Here is a 10639-nt window from a genome sequence, read left to right on the forward strand (position 1 = left end):
AAGGACAAAAAAGAGAGGAGTAAAAAAAAGTGAAATGTAATCAAATCGGGGGGGATAAAACCCCCAAGTTCAGAAAAGAGAAAAAAATGATAGGAAAAATATGTTAAAACAATAAAAAAAAAATGTATCACTCATCCAGATGTAAATTTTTTCGACTAACTAATTAGATACAATGACTGGGGCTCCTGGGTGGCTCAGTTGGTTAAGTGGCTGCCTTCAGCTCTGTTAGAATCTCAGGGTCCTGGGATTGAGCCCCACATCTGGCTCCCTGCTCAGGGGGGAGTCTGCTTCTCCCTCTGCCTCTCCCCTGCTCATTCTCTTTCTTTCTCTCTCTCGAGCTTGTTCGCTCAAATAAATAAATAAATAAATAATAAAATCTTTAGAAAAATATGATGACCATCATGTTGACTAAAGTTTTAAAATCCATTTGTTTGCTGCTCGTAAGAGTCACAGACAAAATTAATATAGAAAAGATAAAGGATGGAAAGGATTTATCAGGCAGATGCTAGCCCAAAGAGAGCTGCTCTTTGAGACAAAATAGATTTTAACGTGAAAAGCATTAAGACGCTGCATGATTAATGGTGTCATTCATCAAGATATAATTATGACCTTATACTCCTAATAACATGGCCTAAAAATAGGTAGGATTACAAGGAGAAATGGACAATCCCTCGTCTTAAGAGGAGATGTTAATACGGAGCTGTTACGCACTGATGGATAGAGCAGATGAGAACTAGTCAGGGGCTTTTGGGCTCATGAGTCCTGTGCAGAGATGCTATAGACTGAAGATTTGTGTCCCCCAAAATCTAATCCCATCACACTGGGGTGTGAGGATATTTGAAAGTGGGGCCTTTGAGAAATGATTAGGTCATGAGGGTGAAGCCCTCCTCATGGGATTAGTGCCTTTATAAGAGACTCCAGAGAGCTCCCTCACCCTTCCCACCAAGTGAGGACACACCATCTGCTGGACTTCTCAGTCTTGGGAACTGTGAGAAATGAATGTGTGGTGTTTGAGCTGCTTCATCCATGGTATTTTTTGTTAGAGCAGCCTGAGTGGACTATAAGACGTACAGAAGTGGGAGGGGGGAGGAAAGAGAGGTTTGGTGGTCATGATGCCCATTTCCCGTCGCCCCCGGGGACACTTCAGTGAAGATCATATGAGCCTCTCATTTTATCTTTGCCCTGTGCTTATTCTAGATGCATTTCTGGAAGAATCTGTCACTTTACAGTCTAGGAAGGTCAGCCAAGTCTTTAAGGCCAAATCAAAGCCAATTCAGATATTGGAATACAAATTGAAAAACATTATTTGCCAACCAGATACATTCTTTCAAGTATATATAAGTTTTGGATCAGGGACAGATGAAGAAATGCTTCACTCTGAAAACGAAGGAGTGAAAAAAACAGTATTAACATGAATGATGTTTACAATGTGCTGTTAACATTTCTTGTGAGTGAAACTCAAACGCTAGAGTGATTACTCACTCTACAAACAGCTTTCTTGCTTTGCAAATGGTTTGCCACAGGGCACCTTTGAGTAATGAGCTCCTTAGTGCATTCAGCACAGGGCTCCTGTTCCCAAGGTGCAGCCAGCAGCAGCTCTGGGGCCTGGAATCCTCCAGAGGAAGGCACTCTTAATTGTGTGCATTTTGATTTTTGCAGAAAGAAAACTGAGTTAGTTTCCTGCAGCTGGGAATAGAACCACAGCCTTGGGGTAGGCGTCTTAGGCTGCATATTCTAGGTGGGGCTAGGGAGCCAGGGGCCATCCCTGAATTAGTTGGTTACAGGGTGATAAGCCCATGTGGTAATGAAACTGGAGAAGATTATGGTTAGGATGCCAGCATTGCTAAGAAGTACCAGGCCAAGGGCAAAACACTCCTAAAAAAGATATGAGTTAGACTGTCACCAGAATGGAAAAGCAGGCACATTTTAATAAAGTTTAAATTAAATGGATAATATAGGTCCACTGTGGGAAAATATGAAGATATGGACAAGCAAAGGAAATAAAATATCTCTTAATTCTCCACCCAGAGACAGATAATTGCAATTAACATTTTTGTATTTTCATTTAAACTTTTTTTTAATGAATATATGTCTATATAAATATGTGTGGTTTCTTAAGAAAAGTAGACTCCCACAAATGTGATACCCAACTGCAGAGTAAATATTTCTTGCCTTATATGTATCATGTCATATATATATATAGGTGCACTCGTACACCCATCTTTGAACGGTTCTCTGTTTATTTAGGATAAGTCCCCAGAAGTATTACGTTCAGGTGAAAGGACTGTACATTTGCCAAATCACTGTGTGAGGAGATTCACCAGTTGGTTCTCCATCCAACATCATTTCACCAACATTTATCTTTTCAGTTAACTGTGTTTGTTTAAGTTTGCATTAATTCTGGAGCTGGGGTCATTTCTGAGCTTGTTTGTTTTCGTGTGCTCTCTTGCACTGCTGCCATCAACGTGAGGACATATCTAGGTGTATGACAGACACATGGAGGAGAGTCAAGTCACCCCAGTTGTGTAGCAGGGGCCAACCTGGATTAGTAAACAGCCAGGTGGCCCCCAGAAATATGAGGTAACCTAGACAAGATAAACACATACTTGGTCCCAGACATGTGAACATGTGACATGTGACACATGGAGGAGAGTCAAGTCACCCCAGTTGTGTAGCAGGGGCCAACCTGGATTAGTAAACAGCCAGGTGGCCCCCAGAAATATGAGGTAACCCAGACAAGATAAACACATACTTGCTCCCAGACATGTGAACATGAACACTTATTGCTATGAATACTAAGGTTTTGGGATTGTTTGTTATGCGGCATAGTAAAAACTGTTATTGAGGGTGATTACTGCAAGTGAACTGGGATGTGTGTATGGGAGGGGTGCAGTATCCAGAAGAAGGATGGCTGAGCACAGGTAGCAAAAACAATAAATGCCCATTAGGCTGATACATGAAGGACTTGTATCTCATCTTCAGCTATCAACATTTTTTTAAAAATTTTTATTTATTTATTCATGAGAGACACAGAAAGAGAGAGGCAGAGACATAGGCAGAGGGAGAATCAGGCTCCCTGCAAGGAGCCCAATGTAGGACTTGATTCCAGATGCCGGGATCACACCCTGAGCCCAAGGCAGGCGCTCAACCACTGAGCCACCCAGGTGTCCCAGCTATTGACATTTTATATGCAAACCTGAAGAGAGCAATGCTCAACTCAAAGAGATGAATCTATGAGGATGGCGTTTCAGATGGTGCTGGAGAGAGTGGCTTATTCTCCTTTTGCAGGCCAAAATGGGCTTCATGGCCAGGCCAGAGTTCCTCCAGTGCTCTTAAGAACATCATTTAGTGAGGAGTAAAAATGAATAGTGCATGTGCTTTTAGAGAAGGGCAATAAATTGAGAAAAGATTTTACTCTCCTCCTCCTAAGGAGTCTTTCTTCTTAATGGTCCTTCGATGGTGTCTCTTAGGAGAGCCCTACAATAAGTGACATTTTTAGGGAAGCTGATTGCCAAGTCAGCCTTAAGAGCTAGATTCTGAGAGCTAACTGGGATTAACAAGAGACATAATTACAATCCAGGGGGAAATCTCCTATTTGAGTTGTGTATATGGCACTTTACCCCATTTTTTATTTCCAGGAGGAAATGGGATAAAATTGCAGCAAGAGACATTTATGCCTATAATAAGGGTTGATTTCATATTGTGATGATCATCATCAGACTTGGGAAGGGGATTTTGTAGGGCAGTTGTGAAATTTCTCCTCCATGAGGTTCATAAGAAGAAAATCAGGCTTTGGCTGATCTGGTGGTGGAAGAACTGGTCGGTCAGTTTTGTTGTCATCTTTTCTGGAAGCAGAAACAGAAAGGTCAGAGAAACTGAAACCCTAAAATCTCCTGTACCTGCTGTTTCCTCCTCTTGCCCCAATTTTGTTCAGCCCCATTTTTGTCTCTCTGGCCCTCACACCTCCTTCCTAGCAAAGGGCCACTTTTGATCTTTGTTGTTGTTTCTATTTGCACCATATTCCCTTCCCCAAATTCTGTTTGGGAGCTGTGGGTGGTGCCACAATGGAAAGAACATGGGTTCTGGGCTCAGACATTCAAATAGTCATCCACGTACGTTGCATGAGGGCTCACCATGGGCCAGGGATTGTACAGAGCACATGATTCAGAGCAGTATCCTGCCCACATTCTAAGGTGGAAGACAAAAAGAAAACAATCGAAAATATAGGTAATATGCTGTCAGGTAAGGATAGTGCTAGAAACAAAGCAGAGTAAAGCATTAAAAATGATGAGTAGAAGATGGTGCATTAGTTAAGATGGGCAGGGAAGGCTTTTGTTGGCAAGTCACATGAGTAGAGACCTGTGTGAAGTGATAAATAGGCCAAGTGGAAATGTGGGAAAGCTAGTGCCAGGTCCTGAGGTTGGAGTATCCTGGGAGTATTTAAGAAACAGCAAGGAGTCAAAGTGGCTGAGCTGGAAGAGCAGATGGAGAGTGATCAGCAGTGAGACTGGAAAGCTGGGATGGGGTCAAGGCCATCTGGGGGCATGTAAGAATTTTAGATTTATTCTGAATGATGTGGGACAGATAGCTGTGAAGGGTTTTGAGCTGGGAAGTGACATGATCTGACTCATATTTTCACAGAGCTGCTCTGGCTGCTGTGTGTGTAGATAGGGGTGCATGGGCTGGGGAGGCCAGTGAGGAGGCGGTGGCGGCTGTCCAGATGAGCGACCATGTGTGCTTGGGCCAGAGCAGTAGCTGGTGAATGATGACTCACTTTGATACTATGTCTGAATCCTGGCACAGCTTCTTACAAACTGTGACCTTGGATAAGTTATTTAGTTTCTCTGAACTTCAATTTCTTCTGAGAAAATCAAGGATGAAGACACTTCCTTCTTGCAATCACTTGCTTCACTGCAGGCCCTCAGGAACTTAATAACAAGCCTATATTCTTCCTTTTGGACATTGTCCTTCTTCTCCGTGAGAAGGAATTCCTACAACCAGAGTTAAGCCTCAGGTGCAGAGGGTTGAGTTAGTACCGAAGAATGAGTAGCCTAGAACCATCATGGCCCACGCAAGATGCCCCCCAATCTCCGACATTGTCTTATTTATTTATTTCTTCTCCATTTTATGCTCCTATTCTCCTTCCCTTTTACCCCAACCAATCATTCTAGTGTTCAACGAGGGTCCTTTTACAAAGATCTAGTGGTGTTCTTTCTGTGTGTATGTGTCTTAAGTGAACCTAAATAGTATTGTGTCATACATTCTATTTTCTTTCTTATTTTACTGAATTCTTTGTTGGCCAGATCCATCCTTCCTGCCAGGTACCTATTTGACTTGTTGCTGCTAACTGCTGACCCATGCCATGATGTGTATCCACCCCAATTTACTTAGACACTCTTCCAACCCCCTGGAACCTGAAACAACTCAACAACCCCACACTTGTGTCTCGTGGACTGTGTGAGAATTTCCCGGGATATAGACCCGAGGAGCAGGGTAGCTAGGTCATAGGTATTTGCATACCTAATTTGACTAAGTATTCACTGAACCTTTCCAGAATGGCTACACCATTCCCAGCAGCCATACATGGAAATTTGCATACCCCACATCCCCTTCAGCGCTTGGCATTATCCAGTTTTCCAATATTACCAGTCTAATAAACATAAAGAGATGGCACTTTGTTAATTAGAATTTCCCTGATTACTAATGTGTTTGAGGATCTCTTCACATGCTTATTAGCTTTTTGAGTTTTTCTTTCTATAAAATTGCTAAATCATATCCTTTGAACATTTTTAATTTGGGGTTATTGGCTATATTCCTTTCAATTCACAGGAGTTTCTTGTATATTCTAAATAATGTATTCCTTGCTGATATTAAATGCCACAAATACATTTTTTCATTCTGCCACCTATTAACTCCAAAATCTCTTTCATTGAATTGGAAAATATTTAATTTTGATATGCTCAAATCCATCTAACTTTTGTCATGTGGTTTACGTATTCAAGGTATTGTTTAGGAACTGCTTACCTCTTAGGTCACAACAATATTCTATATCTTATTTTAATTATTTTATATGTTTATCTTATGCACTTAAATCTTTTAACCATTTGGAATGAAGTGATATTAGGTAGGAATCCAGTTTTATTTTTCTTTTGTTCCAGTTTTTCACACTGTTACTAAGCAATATTTTCTTTGATTTATGGTGTTACTTTAAGAGTAAGAGTATATAAGAGGTGTAATAATGAGTCTCCCTTGGCTCTCTATTCTGTTCTTTTGGTCCATTATCTGTTTGTAAAGCAATACCAGACTGTTTTTATTACTAGGGTTTCATAGCATATTTTATTATGTGCTAACGCAAGCTTATCTTCATTACTCTTCCTTTTTAAGGTTGTTCCAATTAACTGTAGATTTTTTTTAACTGTAGATTTTTATTCTCTCATAGAAATTATTGAGGTATAACTTGCATATATCAAAAATTATATGATCACTTTCACCATTTATTTAAATGAATATTTATGATCTTTCCATGTTTGTTATGCGTAAAATTATATCTCAAAAAAGTATATGGAAGAAAAAAAAAGTCCAGAATTAAGTAAGCTAAGACAAACTTAAGATACAGACTCTTGTAGCACCCCAGATATTTTTTCTTGTGCTCTCTGCCAATCCCACCCCCCACCATGGTTGGCTTAGAACTTCCCATAAGTGGAGTTAATCCATATTCTTTTATATCTAGATTCTTTCTTTATTTTTTATATCTATATTCTTAAAAAAATAACTATATCATAGCAATGATGTGAAAAAGACCAATAAAATCTGGGGCAAGTTGTGCTATCCCCCAGGAAAGGTGTGGTCCTTCTCTCAGGCTGCTGGTGGGTGGGAAGGGCTGAATCAGTTTAACCTTTAGTTAAAGTGAGTTCTTGGCTTCCCTGTGCCTGTAGTTTGCTTCCGTTATCACTGGCTTCGAATATTGTGAGTGTAGAATCAAGACCTCCCCTGCAGGAGGGATGGGGATTTGAAGATCCAGGGCCCTCTATACTTCTACTTTTCAGCCCAACTGCCAGCTTTCTGCACCATGGGAGCTCTGCACTGTGGGGAGTCACACTGGTCTCCATCATCAGCCTGTCTTCGTGTCCTCTTGCCCTGTTCCAGTTTTCAGAGGGTGGCTGCGGTGCACCTGGTGAGGCTTAAACCCTGGTGAAGCACCTTCTGCCCTGTTCCCAGTGACAGCCGCCACTGCCTGTGAGGCCCAGAGTTCCTTAGAAGGAATTCCTTCAAGTCTCTTACTTCCATTGCAAGTAGGAAGTCTATAAAGTTCCTTTCAACTCCATTTGGAAAATTGATGGTGATTGTCTTGAATTTAGGCTGATGTGGGGAGAATTGATATTCCTATAATATTAAGTTATCCCATTCAAACCCTTGGAATTTATTCATTCAAGTCATAGATACACATATTTGCATTTATTAAACATTTTTAAAAATTTATTTCAGAGAGCGAGGAAGAGAGTAGGCATGAGCAAGAGGGGGGGCAGAGAGAAAGAGAGAAAATCACAAGCAGACTCCCCTCTGAGCGTGGAGCGTGATATCACGGCCCTGAGATCATGACTTGAGCCAAAACGAAGAGTCGGATGCATAACTGACTGAGCCACCCAGGCGCCCCTGTATTTATTTGAATTTTAAATTCTACTTCCTATAGGATTTTTTTATTCCTATATATTTTATGAGTTTTGTTGCCATTGTGAATTATATCTTTTAAAAACTAATATTTGCTAATTGGTTATTACCTACTATACTGGCTAATTGGTGTAGAGAGATGGTACTGATTTTCTGAGATTGCCCTTAAACCCAGTAATTTTGCCAAGCTCTCTTATGTTTCTAGTTTAGATGTTTATAATAGTTCCTAATAGTGAGCATTTTATCTGTTTTTCAAAGTCTTCTACCTCTTTTTCTTTTCCACTGGCCAGGACCTTCGAGCTCTGTTGATCAGTAGCATACAATCATTTTTATGGTGCTTGACACTTCCCTGCCCCTGCTTCATGCCTCCCTGGCCGCAGCTGAATTGAACTAGAAATTAAGGCCTGACCCAAGCTGGGCCAATCAGATTCCTCTCCCCCAGGAATTTGGAATTGGAATTCTGAGTCGGTGGTCAGCCTCCGCTTAGGCAGGGGAATTGGAAGGTGTTGTAAAAGTGGACTAGGAGCAGCCAAGTGTCATCACTTGTACACAGAAGCAGGGGGAGAAGGAAACAAGCAAGTCAAAGGAAGCAGCGTAAGGAAGGGACAGTGCAGCCGGAGAGAAAGACACATGGACAGAGGCAGAGAAGAGCACACAGATACTCCCAACACATGAAGAGGGAAAAGGGGGAAATGATCGTGGAGATGCCAGACACAGGGAGAGGCACAGGCCCACCCGCATAGCCGTGCATTTGGAATAAGAAAGAGACAGACGCACAGACACAAATGCAGATAGACATGGAGAAGGATGCAGAGACACACACAACAGACACAGAGAAAAGGAGACAGACAGACAGCTTGGAGTCTCAGACTCAGTGGGACTGAAGGGGTTCATCCAATATACGGAGGCAGAGAGGCTGCCTCAGCTTCTGGTGTGCGCGTTGCTTGCCGGGCTGACCTGTGCCCTCAGGTTTGGGGAGATTCCTTCCTTAGAATCCTCATAACAAATCCCACTTTACTTAAGCTCTGCTGAGGGGCTTCTCCCTGACATTAAATGCACACTCCAGCCCACAGGTCCCCTCCACACTCCAGTTTTGCACAAATCTGACCGTACCTAGGAAGTTCAAAGACGTGACAAATCTAACCCGTCTAGATTGGAACTCTTGTTTGTTCCCTCCAGAACACAACACCTTACCCCTTCCCGTGTTCCTACTAATACAGGAGCCACCTTCGCTTCTTCCCTTTCACTCAGCCCCTCTGGCCAACCAGTTTTTCCAGTTAGTTGTGTCTCTGATCCATCCACATTTGTCCACCTCCTGGAGGTGGGGGTCTAGCCACCACCATGTCTCTCACCAGATTACCATAGCAGCCTCCAAACTAGACTTCCTGCTTTCATTTTTGCCTCTTCTCATCCATTCTTCACACAGCTGCTGGAAGGTTCCTCTGAACATTTAAATTGTCTGACAATATACTTCTGCTTACCATCCTCTTTAATAGCTTCCCCTTTCACTTTGTACAAAATCCAGCTCCTACCAAGGCTTACTAGGTCAACATGACCTGCTCCTGCCCATCTGTTCTCACCTCAGGTGATCCTCCCTCAGTCACTGGGCTCCACCTCAACACATAAACTCACATTAACCTCAGGGCCTTTGCACATGCTGGGCTCTGCCTGGAATGCTACTTTCTATGGCCAGCTTCTTATCATTTAGTTCTCACTTTACGTCTCACCATCTCAGGGAGAATGGAGAGACAACTCACTAGTGCAAGACCATCTAAAGTAGACCCTGCTGCTTTCTTCAACGGCTGGTATCTCAATGGCTTCCTTCACAGTCCTTATCTGTCTTTACCTTTACTGGTATGTGTGTGTGCAAGTGCATGTGTGTGTCGTACTACTTACAATGTCCTCCCGTGTGACTGGAAATCCTTGATCCTTGATGGCAGGAAGGTTCCATGCATTCCTCAGCTGTGAGGTATCTTACCCTCCTCTGAACCCCTAGACCACTTGCCCCCTGAGCTCTTCCAATCACACTGGCAAGGGAGGTATGTTTTGGGGTGTCTCTCTATGTCACAATTGCCTTCTGTTTGGACAGAGTGCCACCCCATTGCCGTGGGTGAGGGGTCTGGAACTGGTGATACCACATGACTCATCTCCACATATCTTCTCCCACAGCTGATTGGACCAGGCTGGACAACTGACCCAACATGGGACTTCTGACTTTGGGCCTGAAAGACCTTGATTTTAGGCAGTGTTTTGGGATGTGGCTGGATCCAAGGCACATGGGACAGCCATGTGACCTGTGTTGCAGGGAGTGTTGGCCCAGAGAAAGGAACGAGGGGGCAGGGAAGGAAGGAAGGGCAAGGGGGATCTGCTTCCAGTCTCTTGAACTGGCACTTGGGGAGGCCCAGCTGCTCTGCCCTTTCCTGGACCCCAGTCACATCTGAATCCTTACCATGGACACTTCCAGGATTTATGTCCATAACCCGTTCTAGACTAATTGAGCAGGTTTCTGCTACTGATGACCTCACAAACCTGACTCAGTTGGATTTTTGTGTAGTGTATTATAGTTACCCCATCTTTCCTTGGCGTGTTAAGCTCCCGGCAGACAGGACTTTAGGATTTCACACATCCTTGTATCTTCAGGGTGCCTAGTACAGTGTGATACAGGTAGTAGGGATTCAATTACAAATTTAATGAGTGGACTCTTCATACTAGAATAACATATCCACATGACCTCATTTATATTATCTATCAAAGAGAACCACATGCATCAATAATATTTTTCAAGAAACAGTGGTTATTATTAAGAACCCTTAGTATTGAAACAGTGGATAGTTATTTTAATGCAAACTTTGGGAAACCACATCTTGTAGATAAAATTTTTTTTTCAGAATCCCCTGTTCCAGAACCTTCAGTGGCTCCTCCTTCAAAGTATATTTGAAGTCCTGGAGCTGAATTCAAGCCCTCCCATAAT

The 10639-nt window shown here is 42.6% G+C and overlaps 1 long non-coding RNA gene across 1 annotated transcript; it reads right to left on the reverse strand.

Moving 5' to 3' along the window:
• Positions 1-3600: 3600 nt before the first annotated feature.
• Positions 3601-9896, reverse strand: LOC125753448 (uncharacterized). The gene is made up of 2 exons (XR_007405328.1): positions 9565-9896; positions 3601-3845 (listed from the first exon to the last, which is right to left on the reverse strand). It is a non-coding gene; the product is annotated as an uncharacterized LOC125753448 (long non-coding RNA).
• Positions 9897-10639: the final 743 nt, after the last annotated feature.

This window comes from Canis lupus, chromosome 23, assembly GCF_003254725.2.
Source record: "Canis lupus dingo isolate Sandy chromosome 23, ASM325472v2, whole genome shotgun sequence".
Classification (NCBI taxonomy): Eukaryota; Metazoa; Chordata; class Mammalia; order Carnivora; family Canidae; genus Canis; species Canis lupus.